Source organism: Heterocephalus glaber, unplaced genomic scaffold (genome assembly GCF_053883595.1).
Source record: "Heterocephalus glaber isolate CG9 unplaced genomic scaffold, H.glaber_assembly_v1.0 deba00001553, whole genome shotgun sequence".
Taxonomy (NCBI): Eukaryota; Metazoa; Chordata; class Mammalia; order Rodentia; family Bathyergidae; genus Heterocephalus; species Heterocephalus glaber.
In genome coordinates this window covers 34,169,240-34,187,659 of record NW_028258344.1, presented here as the reverse complement: position 1 = coordinate 34,187,659, position 18,420 = coordinate 34,169,240, and the positions used below count along the sequence as shown (strand labels likewise).

Sequence of the window (18,420 nt, the reverse complement as noted above, 5' to 3'; positions counted from 1 at the left end):
AAGGAAGGGTGATTGTAAAAACACAAAGAAACCAGTTAGAAACTTGAAATGTTGATTGCTATAAGATTTCTGAAGCAGAATTTGATAACACTTATAAAACCAATAAATATGCGTAATTTTTTATCTACATATCTGGAGAATTTTCCTAAGAGAATCACTAATGGTATATATGGAATTCATGGAAGGCTTTTTACTGTTGGAAGAAGTCTGAAAATACCTACCTGACAAAAAACAGACTTTAATTATATACATACTTTAGTATTATACAGCCATTAGAAAGTGATGTAGGATTATACTTTAACTAATAGGGAAATATTTACATTAGAAATCTTAAAAGGGGAGACGGGGATTTAGATCAGCGGTTTGGTTGCCTGCCTCATAAGCACATGGTACCGAGTTCGATCCCCAGTACCAAAAAAAAAAAAGAAAAGAAATCTTAGAAGGCACATTGCAAGACATTTATGTATATGTGATCCACTAATATGTTTAAATAATTCTAATAATACTAACACATAAACATGTGTGAGCATTCCATTTTTGAAAAACTACGTATATGTGTATATTATACATAACTCATGCATATATATTTTAAAATCAAATAATAGTAAAGAAATAAATTACTATTTTGATGGTGTGGACCCTGAACCCTGATTTTGGGCAGATTGTATATGTAATTTTATTTTTCCTTTTCACTTATTTGTATTTTCCAAATTATACACAGTGAAAAACTGTTTGTTTTTCTAGGAATAATTAAATTTCTTTTTCTCTTTTTCTTTTGTATTAAATTCTTTTATTGGTACATTGTAGGTATACAACACAATTACATTTCTCTTTGGGAATTGTACCTTTACATAATGCATCTTGGTTCTTATTTTTTCCCCATTCCTAGCCCTCCCTTCACGCCCTCCACCCTTCCCTATTTACAAAGACTTTATTTCCATTTTTTCCATTTCTCATCATTTTTTCTTTCCCTTCTTTCCTTTCCCCTGCCCCTCCCACTACCCCTACCCCTTTGGACCTTTTCTTCCTATTTTACATTATCGATTATTCATTCTTACAATTGGTACATTTTAGGTATACAATGTAATGACATTCATCATTGGAAATTTGCACCTTTACATAGTCTGTCTTGGTTCTTATTTTTCACCCTTGTCCAGCCCTCCCTTCAACCCCTCCAGTCCTCCCTATTTACAAAGATTTTGTTCCTATTTTTCCATTTTCTCGTATTAATCCCATTCCCTTCTATCCTTTCCCCTAGCCCTCCTACTTCCTTCCCCTTTGCCCCTTTTCTTCCTATTTCACATTACCTATTATACATTTAGTCCTTATTTACACTTTCAGTTTCTCACACCAGAGAAATTATTCGGTATTTACACATGTGTGTTCTATTTATTTCACTTAAGAGTATTGCCTCAGTGTGCATACACTTAGCTATAAATGTCTCTAATTTCTCATTTTTTTATGGCTGAGTAGTACTCCATTTTATAAAAAAACCACATTTTCTTTATCCAGTCTCCAGTTGATGGGCATTTGGGCTGTTTCCAAGTTTTAGCTATTACAAACTGTGCTGCTATGAACATGGGCGCACATATATCACTGTGGTATGATTCTTTTAATTCTTTGGGGAAGATCCCCAGCAGTGGAATAGCGGGGTCAAATGGGACTTCCAGTCCTAGTTCTTTGAGGTATCTCCATACTGGTTTCCACAGTGGTTGCAACAGTCTATACTCCCACTAGCAGTGGAGCAGGATTCCTCTTTCCCCACAGCCCCACCAGCATTTGTTATTGGTTGATTTCATGATAGCAGCCATTCTTTCTGGAGTGAAGTGGAATCTCAGTGTTGTTTTCATTTGCATCTCTCAAATGACCAGTGATGTTGAACATTTTTTCATGTATTTATTTGCTATTTCTACTTCTTTGTCTGAGAAATGTCTGTTCATTTCAGCTGCCCATTTTTCGATTGGGTCTTTAAATTTGGGAGGTCTGATCTTTTAAAGTTCTTTATAGATTCGAGATAGTAGACCTTTGTCTGAGGAAGAGCAGGTGAAGATTTTTTCCACATTGTGGGTTGTCTCTTCACACTGCTGGTGGTTTCTCTTGCTGTGCAGAAGCCTTTTAATAAGAAGAGATCCCATTTGTTGATTGTTTGTGCTAGTTCACGGGCAACTTAGGTTTTGTTCATAAAATCTTTTCCTACATCAATGTCTTCAAGGGTTCCACCTAACCTCTGTTCCAACTGGTTCAGAGTTTCTATTTTAATATTTAGATCTTTAATCCATTTTGATTTTAGTTTAGTGTATGGAGAGAGATACAGGTCTAGTTTTAATCTTTGGCAAGTTGAAGCCCAATTTTTCCAGCACCATTTATTAAAGAGGCTATCTTTCCTCCAATGAGGGTGTTTGGCTCCTTTGTCAAAGATGAGATGGCTGAGTGTGTCTGGAATTGTTTCTGCATCTTCTAATCTGTTCCACTGGTCCTCAAGCCTGTTTCTTTGCCAGTACCATGCTGTTTTTATCACAGTAGCTTTGTAGTAGAGTTGCAGGTTGGGGATTGTGATACCCCCAGCCATGTCTCTGTTACCTAGAATTGCTTTTGATATTCTTAGTCTCTTCTTGTTCCAAATGAATTTTTGGATTGTTTTCTCGAGGTCTATGAAGTATGCTGCTGGTATCTCAATTGGAATTGCATTAAATCTATATAGCAGTTTTGGAAGTATGGCCATTTTCACTATATTAATCCTTCCTACCCAGAAGCAGGGGATGTCTGTCCATTTTCTGATATCATCTTCAATCTCTCTTTTCAGAGTGCCATAGTTTTCAGAGAAGAGGTCTTTGATTTCTTTCATTAGGATGATTCCTAGGTATTTCAGTCTTTTGGATGCTATTGTGAAAGGAATTATTTTCCCTATTTCTCTCTCAGTGAGTCTGTCATTGGTGTAGAGGAAAGCTATTGATTTTTGTGTGTTGACCTTGTAACCATCTACTTGACTGAATTTGGTTATTAAGTCTAGAAGACTTTTGGATGAGTTCTTAGGGTCTTCTATATAGAGTATCATGTCATCTGCAAATAATGACAATTTGACTTTTTCATTACCTATCTTTATTCTTTTTATTTCTTTCTCTTGTCTAATTGCCGTGGCTAATGTTTCCAGAACTATATTGAACAAGAGTGGTGATAGTGGACATCCTTGTCTTGTTCCTGATTTTAGTGTGAAGGATTTCAGTTTTTGACCATTTAGTATGATATTGGCTGTTGGTTTTTCATAGACGGCTTCTATCGGTTTGAGGTAGAGACCATCTATTCCAATTTTTTGTAGGGTTTTTATCATAAATGCACGTCGGATTTTGTCAAATGCTTTTTCTGCATCTATGGAGATAATCATATGGTTTTTGTCCTTGACTCTATTGATATAGTGCATTGCATTGATTGATTTTCATATATTGAACCATCCCTGCATCCCTGGGATGAATCCCACTTGATCAGGGTGTATGATCTTCTTGATGATCTTCTGCATTCTGTTTGCCAGTATCTTATTAAGGATTTTTGCATCTATGTTCATTAGTGAGATTGGCCTACAGTTCTCTTTTTCAGTTGGGTCTTTCTCTGCTTTGGGGATCAAAGTGATGCTTGCTTCCAGGAATGAATTTGGGAGTATTGCTTCCCTTTCAATTTCATTGAAGAGTTTAAACAGTAGTGGCAGCAGCTCCTCTCTAAATGTCTTGTAGAATTCAGCAGTGAAGTCATCAGGGCCTGGGCTTTTCTTAATTGATAAGTTTTTAATTACATTTTCAATTTCATTGGTTGATATTGGGTTGTTCAGAATTTTTAGGTCTTCCTCATTCAACTTTGGTAATTCATATGTATCTAGGAATCTGTCCATTTCTTCTGTGTGTCCATCTTATTGGCATATAGGTTCTGGAAGTAGGTATTGATGATCCTCTGGATTTCTGCTGGGTCTGTTGTAGTTTCACCCTTTTCATTCCTAATTGCATGGATTTGGGCCTTTTCTTTCCTTTTTCTGAAAAGATTGGCTAAAGGTTTGTCAATTTTGTTGATTCTTTCAAAGAACCAACTCTTGGCTTCATTGATTTTTTGTATTGTTCTCTTAGTCTCCATTGCATTGATTTCTCCTCTGATCTTTATAATTTCCTCCTTTGTATGAGCTTTAGGGTTGTCCTGCTCTTCTTTTTCTAGAAGCTTGAGCTTCAGCATCAGGTTGTTTAATTGGGCTCGTTCTGTTTTCCTAATATGTGTATTCACTGCTATGAATTTCCCTCGTAAGACTGCTTTCATTTTGTCCCATAGGTTCCGATATGTTGTATTGTCATTGTCATTTAATTGAAGGAACTGTCTGATTTCTTCTTTAATTTCCTCTGTGACCCATTGGTTATTCAGAAGTGTGTTGTTCAATTTCCACATGTTTATGAAATTTTTTGAGTTTCTTTTGCTATGGATCTCCAATTTCACTGCACTATGGTCTGATAATATACAGGGGATAACATCAATTCCTTTGCACTTACTTAAACATGTTCTATGTGTGAGTATGTGGTCTATTTTGGAGAATGACCCATGTGCAGCTGAGAAGAATGTGTATTCTGATTTTGTGGGGTGGAAGACTCTGTAAACATCTGTTAAGTTCATTTGTTCAAGAGTTCAGTTGAGTTCTAGTATTTCATTACTTATTTTTAGTCTAGTTGATCTATCTATTTGTGACAGTGGGGTGTTGACCCCACTACAATTGTATTAGTGCATATATGACTTTTCATGTCCATTAGTATTTGTTTTATATAGTTGGGTGCACTAGTGTTTGGTGCATAGATATTTATGATTGTCATCTCTTCCTCTTGGATTCTTCCCTTTACAAGGATGTAGTGTCCTTCTTCATCTCTCTTAATCAGTGTTGGTTTGAAATCTACTTGATCTGCAAAGAGGATAGCTATTCCTGCTTTTTTTTCGGGTTCCTGTCGCATGGAGTATTGTTTTCCACCCTTTAACTTTCAGTCTATGAGTTTCTTTTTGAATTAAGTGTGTTTCTTGTATGCAGCATATTGTTGGATTTTGCTTCTTGACCCATTCTGCTAGCCTATTTCTTTTGATTGGTGAATTGAGACCATTAACATTGATGGTTATAACTGAAACGTATTGACTTGTCATTGCCATGACTTTTTTTTTGTTGGGTTCTCCCCCTTTACATTTAATTTCTTGTCATGCCAGATGGGTTCATTCTGCTTTGCTTCCTGGGGTTGTGATCTTCAATGTCTGTTCCTAGGATATTGTGTAAAATTCTTTGGAGTGCTGATTTGGTATTCACGAAGTTCCTAAGGTGCTCTTTGTCATGAAAGTATCTTATTTCTCCATCCATTTTGAAAGATAGTTTTGCAGGGTACTTCAATCTGGGTTGGAGGCTGTTTGCTTTTAGGGCTTGGAATATGTCACTCCAAGCTCTTCTTGCCTTGATGGTTTGTGTTGAGAATTCTTCTGTGATTCTGATGGACTTTCCTTTGTATGTGATTTGTTTCTTTTCTCTGACTGCTTGGAGAACTTTGTTCTTCTGTTGTGTTTCTGGAATCTTAACAATTAGATGCCTATGTGTAGATTTTTTTTGATCAAGGCTATTTGGAGTCCTATATGCCTCACTTATCTGTATGTCAAGCTCTTTTCCCCTGCTTGGGAAGTTTTCTGCCATTATTTCTGTGAAGAGATTTTTTATGTCATCTCCACTCTCTCCTGTCTCTTCATTGAGCCCAATCAGTCTTATGTTATTCTTCTTTGCATCATCTAGCAGCTGCTGGATTGATTTCTCATGTTCCCTTATAATTTTGAAGCAATTTTTCTTTTCCTGGTCACTAATTCCAATCTTATCTTCTATATCTGAAATTCTGTCCTCACATTGGCTCATTCTGCTGTGTAGACTTTCAATGGAGTTTTTCATGTCCTGGAAATCTATTTGCATCTGTTTTATGGATTCCATTTGTTTCTTATGTTGAGATTCCATCATGTTCCTGAGCTCCTCTCTAGATTTATTAATCATGTCTTGCACTAGGGGCACAATTTCTCCTGTTATCTGAGAAATTATTTCTGATTTCATTTTTTCCAGATCCCCTTTTGTTGCCAGTTCAGTGGGTCCAGGTGGTTGAGTATCAGAGTGTTCCATCTCATTTCCCTTTGGGGTTTCTGTAGGTGATCTGGAAGTCTGGTTTTGAGACTTATTTACGTGTTTTCTCATTTCGACTGGGGCAGGGGGCTGTTAGCGCCTGCACGGATTACCTCCTCTGAGCTGGGTGAGGTGGGACAGGGGCCGTGAGCAGCGGTAGGCATGGTGACCCAAAAGCCCTTTCCTCTGGGCTGGGAGCAGCAGGAGGGATGGTGACCGGGAAGCCCCTTCCTCTGGACCAGGAGTAGTGGGACGACGGCTCAGAAGCCCCTACCTCTGGGCCGGGAACAGCGGGACTCAGTACCTTGGTCTGGTGGTCTGGTGTCCTCTGTGTCTTTGTAGTGTGGAACCAGGTGGCTGCCTGTCTGCAGCACGGTGATTCGGTGTCTTGAGGAAAAATTAAATTTCTATCACCCTGATTTTGATTACCATTCTATCATCCTGATTTTGAATATCATTTCATAAGACAAATTTGGTAAAGAGAGCAATGGGATATAGAGTCTTCCTATCCTGGGTTAAAATACAGAAAATAACTTCTCAATGTACATAAAATTTTCCCAGGGCTAAAAATATCACAAGACTTTCAGGAAAGCTATATCAACATCTGTGCTGATTCTAAGATTTTCTCAGAAGTTTGAAAGTTCTCCCACATATCTGGCCCATGAGGTAAAAAAAGAAATATTTTTCCAAGTCCTGTGCTGGTTTTGTGCAGTTTGTTGGAAGGATGATAAAATTCCCCAGGAAGTGAAAATTAGTTTAATGGAGGAGGTAAAAAATTCTTAGATATTACAATGGCTCGTGTCCCTTTTAAAGTTCAATCCTACCTCATAATTTAGGCATATACACAGAGTATCTCTAATATTAAAATTTCTTAGGGGATAGAAGGAGTTATTAGAGAGAGAAAAGTCTAAATATGTTCCTGGGTGAGGACAGAGTATGGGAAACAATGAAAAAAAGTTAGGAAACCCTGTTTCGGCTATGGGAACATAAAACCCAAATTCTTTTATTTTTTCCAGATACCCTCTCTTTTGGTTAAGTTAGGTGATAGACTTAGAACTAATTTTTAAAAAATTAAACACACATATATAAAAATATATAGATATGTTTCCTTCAGGAAACTCTACAGCTCATCTCTTCAATAATTTGCTGTTGTATTTAAATTTCTAAAAGAGGTGTTTTATAAAATGCTAGATTTTTTTCCAAGCATTAAGTTATTACTGTTTTTATTTTTAAATATAGTTGTGTGAAGCTTTAATGGAGTGTGCACTGATAGCTACTAACATTAGCCCCAAAATTTTAGATTATGTTTAATTTCTGAAATCAATCATATTATTATGATTCCATGTATAAAGAATAGGTCAGGGGCTCAAAAATATATAATGTTCTTTATTACTTGAATCCTTTTCAAAGTAACTTTTTTTTTGGAGCATGGTTTCTCAAATTCTGGCCAGTGTTTCACATGACTTATTTCATTTAATCCCCACTACTCTCCTTACAATGTTTTTTTTTTTTTTCTTTTTGGACTGGTTTGCTAAATTAGTCCCTAGAAAATAAAATAGACAACATACAGCATGTCATTTATCGCACATAACAAGTATCTGAGGAAAAGCAGTGGAGGAATAGTGGGGCCATGTGGTGCAGCTGCCAGAGATTCAACCTTCCGCTACTGCACTTAGCAGGCACGTTTTTCATTGTCTTCAAGCTTGTTACTTTCTGGCCCCAGAGTGGCTGTTCATTCTCAATCAAGTCCAGGCAACAAAAAGAAGAAAAGACTAAGGGTTGAGAGGTGAAGTTTGCCCAATTCTATTGGGAAAATGAAAAATTTTAATTTACTTTTCTCTAGTCAGATTGGGAATATGACCATTCCCACTAGAAGTAGTTCAATGGCTGGGAGCTTCAAACAGCTACCCAATAGCACTTGTCAAATTTGCTCTTAGGTAGTTTTCAAGTCTCTCTGATCATATGTCAGCCCTTCAGAGAACCCTTCTTGGAAGTCCTATTTACAGTAGCAGATCTTTCATTTACCTCTAATTCCTTCATCCAAAGCTATAGCACTGAGGATAGAGCAGAGCCCTAAATACACATCTCTCCCAGAATTGCATTTTCTTCTTCAGAATATACATTTTCTTCATATCACTACCTAAAGTTTTTTTGTTCCTTTACTTGTTTATTATTATTCTTATTTATCAGAATATAAACTCCAAGAGGACTATTTTATTCAGTTCTGTACCTAAAATGCCTAGAACAGTTGCTGTCATATAAAAGACTCTCAAAAATGTATATTAAATAAATAGATTAGTGAAAAAGAAAACTAAGACTTGGGAAATTGAAAGATCTCTACCCAAAGTCATATAACTAATAAGTGGCAAAGCTAATATTTTAAGACTCTTTGACAACAAGGAAGGGATAATTTATCTCCTTAACTTCTATGCCAGGACCTCCCTATCTCAATCAGTCCTGCCAAAGTTACCACCACTAGTGTGCTGGTTGGTACTGACTTGGAAGAGTCAAGTTTAAACATCAATTTCCGACTCATCTTTCAGTGATATTATCTCAGTGGTTTAAATAGGGCATAGTAAGTATATTTACACCATGGAAATCAGTAGACTTTACTCCTGAGGGACCACCCACCCAAAAGAGTTATCTGTAAAACACTTACCCCTGGATAGTGCCATCCCACGTCCTTGTCTGTTTTAATGGTAGAAGCTCTCACATGAGCTTCCCAGGGATCTCCTCTTCTGGGGAGCAGTTTCTAGTTTGCTGGATCTATACTACTCACAAAGTTTTTAGAAGTTTTTAGCCTCCTCTTTCTTCCTCCACTCCACATCTCCATTAAACAAGTTTCACAGCTCAGCAGGGGGATTAGAGCAAACCAGTAACTAAAAATCATGACTGGTCAGCAAACACGTTTAGCAAACAAGCCTGTCAATATCACAAGGGTGTAGGTGGAGAAACAGAGCAGAATTTATTACTTGCTCTGTATCTATGAAAATGAGCAAGGACAGATCTTTTATGGAAAGACACCCCTTTGTTAGCAGTCGTCAGCTAGCTCCATGGAGACATAAATCCCTTTGTTCTTTTTATATGAGGACAGATAGTACTAGATTAAGTCTATTTATTGTTCCCCAAGGGAAAATATCAGCAGAACCTGTAGTCTAAAATACTGAATACTTGAATAAAACTCGAATGTACTATAAAATATTTTCATAAAGTGACCTCTTCCACTGTAGTGTTTAACCTGTTATGCTGTTATGTTATACTTTATAGAGTATATCTTTGACCTAGGAACATAAATTCTAATTCCTCTTTCTGTCACAGAATTCTAAAACATCATTGCTTACATTAATTAGATGTCTAACAATACTTTTCAAATATTGATTATGTTTTTATCAGTCTATTGTCTTCCAACTCCCTTTACCCATTCATTCTCTCACAGTCTGTTACACTCAGAGCCTCCCAGATATCGATGGGCAATCTAAAGGGTAAAGTGGAAAAGGAAGCAATAATTATACTGTTTAGCACAATCTATCTCAGACCCTGTCATCGTGATGGGAATCTCACACCATTGTAATCATATATACCGGGTGGAGGAAGATATTTGTGCTCTGGTAGACACAAGAGGATGACAGGATTTAAGACTAACATAGCTCATAAGGCATTTGTTTGTTTGGTGATTTTTATTTGTTAGCTTAGTCAATCCTCATGGCATCCATAGCACTTATATTATTATCTCTTTTTTTTAGATAGACAAACTAAAAGTTAAAAGGCTTTAGAACACTTTTTCATAGACACACAACTAGAAAGTTGCCAAACTGGAATTCATCTGTAGCCCAAGAAAGTTCATGTGTCTTCTACTATGTCATGCTGCCTCTGTGAAGACAGATCATTGGTTGTTCTTCATCTTTTATGCCTAAAAAAGACATCACTACCAAGTTCTTCACTCATCCAATTTCCCTGAGTTGGCCCACTAGAAACCCACCAAAAAAACGTGTCTTCTATGACCAACTCAGAGGAATTATAGGAAGTTAAATACAGATGTCAGGACCAGAATTCAAACTAGGTTTGTTTGGTCCAAACTATGCCTTAAGCGGTGTCTTCTGTTGGATCATTTCCATGAGTCTGCTCTGCTCTCTCTGTAGTATATACTCCTAGATAGCCACACTTGCAATTTTTTTTGACATTTCCTTTTTATCCTGTCCTTATGACTACATACCAACCACAGTTTCTAAAACTATGGTTATCTAAAAATACATCCCAATACCAGTAATCTTTTTTCCTCTTAAGAGTTAGGTTAAATGCACATTTTGTAAAGGAACTACAGATTGTTCCTACAGGGAACAAAATGTCTATCAACCAAGGGCTTTTAGAGTCATTTGCTAATTTCAACTCACCTGAAATAAGCTTATGATTTTAACAGTCTTAAAAAACATGTTTCTAGGAATCTTGACTTGTTTTCTAAAGTGAACTAGGACCTATAGAAGTTAAGGAAATATGCAGCAGGGAAAGGAGAGTTGACAGATTATTCTTTTCTCTGGCTAGTTCAACTCAGCCACATGTCTTCCTCAACTGAAACAACAAAAAAAATCTTGACAAGTAGTGAGAAATAATACATCATAATCAGAATTTTATAAAGTTATGTTTATGTATATAAATATATGATAAGTGGATATTTAAATAAATTACTATTAGTAGTAAAGAGTATTTAGGCTTTGAAGCAGCCTAGCCTAGGTTGAATTTCAGCTCTGTTATAGAATTATGGGCAAATACTTTAACCTCTTCTCAAAGACTTCTCATCTGTAAATTTGGAATGGGAATGGAGCTATACTGAGGATTAAATAAGATAATGCTTCTAAAATTCTTAGCACAAAACTAATCACATAATTTTCAAAAAATATGTCAGTATTGATTTTATATAGTAACTTTTATATATCCTCTCTTGGAATATCACTGCTTCCAACAACCATCTGTGAGCTAGAGAAATGAAAGTTAGCCTGAGTGAATCACACACTAAAAAATATTCCCTCTCCAATGGTATTGACTCTCTTTCATGGTTCTGCATTTAATCCTCAGACTTGTAGTTAATGGAATTTTCTTGCCAAAATTTCCTAAAGGAAAGCTTCCCTGGTTCTGAAAAAAGAAAGGACTTTTTTTCTGGGTTTAGTTCCCTGACGCTTCTGCATAGTCTTCTTGATACAGAAGTGATTTCCCCCCTCATTATGCCCTAAAACATTCTATCTTTATATCTCTAATTATTGATCCTATCTTAATAGCATAAATCTTCCCCAATGTATAGCGTGATTTTCTACATATGGGTAAATAGAGGAAAAAGGCAGAAAAAGCTAATGTTTATAAAGTAGCAGACAATTCTCTGTAAATTTATTTGATCATCATCTCATAAAAATACTAGGAGTAATGAAAAATTGATCTCCATGTGTCCCACTCTTACTTCTGACAACAAATCAAATATTCTGAAATATCCTGAAATTCAATATAGGGAGATTTAGAAGTCCCTTGAGATACTGTCTCAGTTAGAACCTGGGTTTTTATTTTTGGTTCGGTTTGCATTTTATTATATATTCTGTTTATCTTCAAAGAAACCTAGATGGTTTATAATATAAATTATGGCCAACAAAAACGAGATCAAAATGTATAAAAAGATGATGATTCTAAAACTGTAATTTTTAAAATTTTTACTTTAATATCTTGGCAGCTAAAGCAAAGAAAATATTACAGGGTTTATATAATTTTAATTATAAGATAAAATGTTAAAAGAAAATAACTATACTATTAATATAACATAGCTTCTAAACAGAGATTTGCCTTAGAGTGTCTTGGAAAACTGAAGAACAGAGTCTTTGGAGGAACAAGTACATTGGGAAAGCAATATACAACCTAACAAGTAGAAGTTAGGGAAGTAAGGTGAAGATAAAGGTAAGTTCTCACATCAAGGTCTGAGAAGAATCCTGAGAGTCTCTCAATGTTTGTGACTTGTGGGTATAAGATTTTAAAACAACAGGGAAATCAACAATGGCCATTATTAGCTATTCATTCACTCATTCAGTCAACAAATACAGATTTCATGCTTATCATTCGTCAAGTAATGTTCCAGACAATAAGAACATAGTAATAAATACTGCAAGTTCCTGCAAGAACAGAATATTTGCCAAATTTGAAATTTTCAGTAGATAACTAAAAAATATAAAAAGTAACATAGATTTGAAAAAGAACCAGCCAGAAATTGTACATTAAATAAAACTTAAATAACCTAATGAATACATTTAAAAATATATACTAAACACAATTGAATAGTAAATTCCTAAATTGTAAACTGGATCAAGAGAACATATTGCAAATGCAGCTCAGAAAGACAAAAGGATGGAAAACAGAGGGAGGAGAGAAATGATGCTAGAAAGATATAGTGAGAAGGTATAATATACAGGAAATTAGAGTTACAAACAAGAGAGAGAAGCAGAAACAATGTTGAAAAGACAGTGACAGAATTTTTGGCTGGGGATGTCTCTCAGCAGTAGAGCAGTTACCTAACATGCATGAGGCCCTGGGTAACACACAGTAACACACACACACACACACACACACACACACACACACACTGAAACACACTGAAACACATTGATTCTATATTTAAGCTGACCAATAAATTCCAGGCAGGAAAAATAAAACGAAATTTATCTCATCAGACATCAGACTTCATGGTTGAGATGCATAATACAATAGACAATGAGAAAAGCTAAAGAAGAATAACAGAACGAAACTTTGAATGTGGTGACATAATATTAGTTTAGAGATCTACACCAACTAAAAATTTTTCTTCTAGAATACATTTAGAGTTTAAATCAAATAAAAACTGTGACAATAAACCAAAAGTAGACTTGCTGCAAAGAAAAGACTAAGCAATATGTTTTTAGCTGGAGGCAAATATAGCATCCCAGAAAGATCAGAAATACAGAAAAAATGAATAACAATAAAAATGGTAAATGAGACAATAAATCTAAATGGATGTCATCTGTGTAAAATAATAATTAACTTTAAAGTGAAAAAGAATTATAACACAATTAAAAATATCTAAGAATGGAACTGCTTAAAGTTCTTACATTGTCTAGGAAGACAGTACAAATATAAATTAATAATCTTCACAAAGCAAGGAAAAATGTTTTTAATTTTTAGAGTGGTCAGTTAAAAATAGTAAAGTTGTATAAAACTTTTTTACTGAGACTTTAAAAATGAAATCATAAAATGTTCAATCATTTCAGAAAAAGGCAAGAAAAGAGCAAAAGGAGCACAGAACAAGGAGAACAAATTAATACATACTAAGATATTGATTTCACTTCAAATACATCATTAATTACATTCAGTTAAGATGAACTGAAGTGCTGCAACTTAGAGACAAAAATTATCCTATTGGATCTTTTAAAATGAAGAGACACATGCTTTTTAAGGCATATGTCTTAAACACAAAGCTATAGAAAGGTCGAATGATATGAAAATAGGTATATCCTCCAAACAAGTATGAAAATAGAGCTAATGCTGATTTATTACTAGCAGGAAAACTAAACTTTAAGTGTTATTAGTAATGCTTCAGAATACAGTATATAGTGCTTGCTTCGGCAGCACATATACTAAAATTGGAACGATACAGAGAAGATTAGCATGGCCCCTGCGCAAGGATGACACGCAAATTCATGAAGCATTCCATATTTTAAAAAAATAAATAAAAGAATACAGTGCATAACCATGGAGCCAAGGCACATTAGTCAGTTTTCCCATTGCCGGCCAAAACATCTGATGCCAGGATCTTAAAGGAGGAGAGGTTTAATTTTGCACATGGCTTCAGAAGATTCAGTCCATAGGCGGCTAGCACAAATGCATGAACCTCATGGTGAAAGGGCATGGTGGAGCAAAACTGCTTAGTTACTTCATGGCAGCCACGAAGCAGAGCAGGGGAACAGAGGCAGAGAGGAAAGCATCAGATATAGACCCAAAGGCAGCTTCCAAGCTAATCATGCTAACATTTAAGCTTAACCATCATGTTAGGCACCGAAAGATTAACAATCACTATTATTGTTTCTTATGCACTCTAAAAATCTGTCTGATAATTATATATTTTATAAGGATTAGGCCTGGAAAACAAAAAGGAATAAATAATAAATCCCTTAAACCAAGGTTTCTCAATCTTGACAATGACTTTGGCCAGATAACACTTTGTTATGGGAACTGTCCTATATGCAACAAATCATTTGCAGGATCTCTGGTCTGCACATCCTGGATGCCAGCAGTACTTCTCCTCAGTTATGGCATCCAAATATTTCTGTAGACTTGCTCAATATCCCTAGGATATAAAATCTTCCCTAGTTGAAAACTACCACCTTAGATCAATTTTTGTATTACTAATTGTCACAAATTAATTTTTTCAAACAGAGTGAAATGGTCATGTTTGTTATGTAAAATCCATATCCACCCACCCATCTACCCATCCTCTCATCCATCTATCCCATCCATCCTTTCTATAAGTATTTACTGGGTGTATAGTCTATGCCAGATAATGTTCTATGTATCTGGAATATGTCAATGAAAAGAGACAAAAATCTCTGCCTTTATTTAGCTATGTAGGGAGATCTTCGGGGAAAAAGAACTGATCATGTAAGTCAGCGTCAAGGTTTAAACAAGCTGCATGAGAGCTACATTATTGGATTCAATTAGAGCTTCTCCTGAATCTCCTGAATCAGGCTGTTAGCTACTTGGCTAGAAAATTAAAATTTTCAAGTATTTAACTCATGATAGCTAAACATTGTTCACTAACACCATAACATGTGGCACAGGGTAATTTTGCAACATTTAAATTGTATAGGCATCCAGCACTAGCCTGTCTTTAATTTCAATAAGATCATATATACAAATTAAAAGTCAGAACCCAGATTATTTAATTTAACCAAGCACAGAAAAACAGCTTAATTGGGCACTCCGTTTTTAAATCAGAGTTTTAACAAAATCATCATTGCTTCCAGAGCAATATTTTATGAATCTTCTCTCTTCTCTTAGTATGAAATTTTAGAATCAGAGTAGTAAAAGAAGGAATAACATATAATTCAACACTCTCTTCTTTACTCACCCCCGAATAAGAAACAGCAGAAAAAATGATCTCATGCTCATAAAAGTAGTGACAGGGAAAGCATTTAGTCAACTTTTGGAACTCACCAATTCTATATTAGCTAAGTTTACATCACTTACATAAAACCACAGAGCCCACAAGGGGTTTCCATTAGAAAAGCATTGGCTTGTGTCCCATTTTTTTAAAGGTCACTATATGTTGTTTTAAATGCATGTCTCCTAATAAACTAACCCACTGAAGGCAGCATTGACAACCAAAGAAAAATAGCCTATTTTCAATTCAAGGTCAAATTTTAAAAAGGCATTTAATGAGCTTCAAGGATAGGGTATAGTTTCCCTTAATAGTCAATAGAGATGCAAAATAAACTATAAATATAGAATAAGAACAAAGTAGATCTCTAATGTTGTCATTCAAGAGAGGCAGAATAACAAATGGGATAAGACGAACTGGAATTTCTCATGGCTCTTTGCATAAAATGGATACTTCAACTCAAATCACTAGCTTGTGGAGAGATCTGGGGATGTTCTTGACCAAGGCTCTTTGGACATTTCCTTGGGTATCATTTTCAAATTTTAAGGCTATTTTCTAACAATCTTGAAAAATAGTTTAAGGTTTTGATAGCAGTTTTTATGCAGTGCAAACAATTTCACTTTTCCAAGGAGCTTCTTACCCACAATTGTACTTTCTAAGCCACTTAAAGACATTTTTGATCATGGACATGTTTAAATTTGTAACAGAAATTCTGCAAGTGTTTGATTTCACAGAAATACTTCTCTTAATCCAAAACTAAATAATCTTTCTAGGAATACATGTAGGTGCATACATATATTTGGATGTAACTGTTCATGTATGGAAATTACTCTATTGAAGGCAATAAGCTCATTTGCATGTAGTGAATGTCATTCAAAAATAAAACAGCTTTTTTCACATGACTTTATATTAAGCACAAAAAAGGTAAAATAACAAAAGATACTGGAAGTATTTATGAAATATTTAGGCTTTACAAATTAGATAAGGACTAGGGAAGGATTTCAGCAAACTAGTCTATATAATGCTAAACATCAGACCAGAATCAAAGACACCACTGCAAATTATACTTACAGTGGAGTAGATCAAAATCAGTTAGCATTTGCTATGAATAGAAAAGCCATTCCAAACTAAAAATACCCAAGAAAAAGGCCATTAGGATAAGTACTAGATGACAAGCTGAGTAAAGGGTCTAAGAAAAATGAAGGCTATGATGAGAGGCTCTATTTTCAGAGAAATAAAGTCTTGGCGATGAGAAACCAATTGAGCTATAAGAGGGAAGAAAATGAAAAGACACAAATAGAGAATCAAAAGTGAAGATCCTCGGGGAGATAATATGTTAGTTCTGTCTTATTGTATAACCGAGATAGGCTAGAAGAATGCAAATGGATCTGCAGAGGAAAATAAGGTGGAACAAACTATTCAGGCAAAGAGTACATGGAGAATCAGAATAATGTGCTGCTGAGACTATGGTGTCCTTGTAGACCATGGGTAGAAATAAGTGGTTACCCTGTTAGTTGCAAGTTGGGATCATTCAGGTGATCACATGGTTTCAAAAGCCTGCAAATACATCCCTGAACTTGGGGTGGACTGAATAGCAGGTAGCTCAAACCAATCCTTAAACTGAAAAGAAAATAGCACTTAACATATATTGTGCACTAAGGCATGAGCATAGGATTTATATACCAATCCCATTTTAATTATTCACCACTCATTCCCTTTCTGCTGACTACCAACTGCTGGGTTGAGACACTTTCCCAACAATGTTATGATACAAGTGTTACTATATCCCCAACTTACAGAGGAAAAATTATGAGACCTAGAGTAATTGACTTATGTGTCCAAGGTCACAAAACTGGTAAGTTGTTAAACTAGGCAAAATTAATTTTGGATTGGAATAATGAATTCAAATCTTCATTCTTCAAATGATTTGCATATCTGGGAAAGTTGTTACACTTTTCCCTCCTATGTGTCTCATACTATAAAAGGGAAAAATGTTTCACTATTCTTAAATTTAATTTGTACGAACACCAAAGATTTCCTGAGGAAAAAAAGAGGACATTAATGAGATGGAATAGGTGCTACAAATATTATCCTCCATAAATAATCCCAGTACAGTTTTTCTCATGACAACACCATTGTTTAAGGCTTTTTCTCCCTGTATTTTTTTTTTTCTTATAAAAACACAACATGCTTGGAAACCTTAGGGATATACAAATGCTTAAGATTTTTAACTTTTACACAGAGTCTGTTTATGAAAGCTACAAATTTGAATGAAAATTAATATCATGAATTTGAAACTGAAACAAAGTAGCAACAGTGGAAATGTATTATTGGCCATAATTTAAATATTTTTAAGCATATTTCTTGAGTCTACTCTCAGCAAAGCACTTATTTTCTCAAAAGTTGTCACATTGATCTGTGTCCACATAAATGTTTCAACTAAACCTGAGTTTCATTTCAAACGTATATAACCAGCCAATGTAAATAGTAAAATTTATGAAGAAAAAATTTATGAGCAACTAAAAATAACATAGTAAAGATTTGGCCTTCTCCAAATTTCTCCAAAATAAAGTTAATGTTCAAGTCACATGCAAGAAATCCTCTCCTATTTTTAGGTCAGCTGATACATATATGTGTAACAAGTTTTGTTAATGACATACATGCACCAACATCTACAATGAGGCTAAAAGGAATAAGGCTAACTCCATTTAGCAACATGTAAACCTCAGCCTCCAAATGTATAGCCATTCATTGTATTCACATAACAAAACTCCAGTGTTTATGTGAAGCTTTTTTTTTTCAGTTTACAAGAATTCTATTGTTCAAGGAATGTTCTTTGAGTATCACCTCAAAAGACACAAGTGAAATTTGTTAAGTCAAGGATACAGTGAAATTCTCAGAACCCCAAATCCCAGTGAGATTAGAAATGTCTTCTTCATTTGCCTAGCATAACAGGGACAGCCTCTGTTTGTCACTCCTGACACAAAGAATAGATTCCTCAGAGGCAGTGTAGTGAGATGGGAGTCCTGAGCTCGGAGCTAAAATCCCCGATGTAAGGCCCCACTTCACAACTGCTCTGTAATTCAGGCCAGTGGTTCTCCACGTGTGG

General features: G+C 35.3%; 1 protein-coding gene and 1 non-coding gene across 2 annotated transcripts in view; one reads left to right on the top strand and one right to left on the bottom strand.

Annotated features, from left to right (window-relative positions):
• The window catches only part of Lrrc69 (leucine rich repeat containing 69), a 99,314-nt gene that overhangs the window by 45,721 nt on the left and 35,173 nt on the right, over nt 1-18,420 (bottom strand).
• LOC147824195 (U6 spliceosomal RNA) lies at nt 13,768-13,874 on the top strand. Its single transcript, XR_015442784.1, has one exon. It is a non-coding gene; the product is annotated as a U6 spliceosomal RNA (small nuclear RNA).